The sequence below is a fragment of the Nematolebias whitei genome, chromosome 22 (genome assembly GCF_014905685.2).
Source record: "Nematolebias whitei isolate Nwh7 chromosome 22, NemWhi1, whole genome shotgun sequence".
Taxonomy (NCBI): domain Eukaryota; kingdom Metazoa; phylum Chordata; class Actinopteri; order Cyprinodontiformes; family Rivulidae; genus Nematolebias; species Nematolebias whitei.
Genome location: NC_056519.1, coordinates 25,981,786 through 25,983,831, shown reverse-complemented (window position 1 = coordinate 25,983,831; position 2,046 = coordinate 25,981,786).

Sequence of the window (2,046 nt, the reverse complement as noted above, 5' to 3'; positions counted from 1 at the left end):
TTTTTATGGCTTATTCTGTTCAGTTTTTAATATAACGCTAATTCACAACAAGCGTCATGTCAGTGCACTGTACAAAACCACTTTCTTACCATTTAAAATACCAGTTAGTAAAGTTATTTATCATAGGAAGCCAGCCGATTGCATTGAATTTTCACTTATGCTTATTTTTCATATTCTAATAACAAATTGGAGAAAGTAATCTCAGTATTGTAAATACATATCTGCGTGATTGTTTCATTTGAGCATGTGCATGAATGACTCCCAACATCCATAAGATTGTCAATACTGTATACGAATACCAGCTATAAATAAATAAATAAAACGGTCTGCATTTGTTTTAATTAAAAAGCAATGCAAAATTATTACTACAGCTGACTAATATCATAAATGGCTTATAGTAATGTTACAATACCTAATATAATAGTTATAGTTTTAAGTTTAATGCACATATATAAACAAGAAGATTTAAGTGAACATGTTACTGTTTAAAATCAATGTCAGCTATTTTCTGCACTCACTATAGGTTTTAAACCAATATATGATCAACTTTTTATTTATAACATTTTACTTATAGTCATTTTTAAGATCAAGGACTACTTTTTAAAATATCAAATATAATTGTTAAGTTTAACCCCAGAGACACATTTGGTATTGCATAAGTAAATGTGGAGTGGCAGAGAAGTAGACTGGTACAGGACATGTATGAGGACAGCAGGACTAGAGCTGCGATTTCTAACCCAGGCCCGGCCCAGTGTCGGATCGGGCCAAAAATAATGTGCTTGATGGGCGGGCCCGGTCGTTCTCGGGCTTTTGATACAGTTTTATGAATCATACAGCACAAAGAAAACTAAATAAGTATGCACAATATAAAATTGTGTTAATCTACTTGTTGAGGAGGAGGCAGGTCTGACCGGCCGGTTGATCGAGGTAAAACAAATGTCCAGTTAAGCTTCAGATGGATCACCTGGTCACCGGCCGCACGCGTCTCTCCACATCCAGCTGTGGTGAAGGAAGTAGCAGCATCTACAAAAGCCGAAGCGAGCAGCGCGTTCAATTAAAAAAAAGCCTTGTTCTATATTTTTACAAATAATTTAGCTCTGCAAATATTTTTGTTCATTTGTATACTAGCCTATCTTTAGAGCAAATTTTTTAGGTTATTTGTTTTTGTATGTTAATATTAATTTGGTGAAACAATAAATCTTATTTTCTTTACGTTTTTAAAATCATCATGTCAAACTGATTTGCTTACAAAAGCAGTAAAATCCTATTATAATAAAATGTTGGGGTTTCTCAGTCAAGTTGTGTTTATTTGTCATATGCAAGTTAACACGGGGTTAACAATACCATGAAATGCTTAGGATGAGAAGAACAGATTTGACTTGCTAAAAAAAAAAATCAAAGAACAAACTAACAAGAAATACTAAAAGCATGCAATAAGGGTACACAAAAAAGTACCAAAAAGTGAAAAAGTATAATATTTACAACGTCATAAAGAGAGATGGTGAACAACAATGTGGTAGAATATAATGGTGCAGCAGGATTAATTTGAATGAAATAAGTATTTCAAGGCAGTAATAAAAGCTAAAATGCACATGATACACACACACATACATATATATATATTTATATATATATATATATATATATACAGTACTGCACATAATCAGCATATACCACACGGGTTGTGTGACAGGTTATTGCACAGGTAGTGACATTGAGGTTGAATTATTAGTTACTGCCAGTTGTTCATTGTTAATTATCAAGAGTTCAGTAATCTGACGGTTTGTGGACAACAGCTGTCCTTCAGTCTTTTCATGCTCGATGTGACAGACTCCTGTATTGCCTGCCTGAGGGTAATAGATGGAAGAGTCCTTGTGCTGGGTGGGTGTGGTCCTTAATGATGCTGCATGCTTTACGCAAACATTGGCTGTTGTAGATGTCCTGGATGGTGTGGAGACTGCTACCAGTTAGGTCCTTTACTGTTTGCACCACCCTCTGTAGAGCTTTCCGGCTCTGACTGGTGCAGTTCATGTACCACCCTGTGAT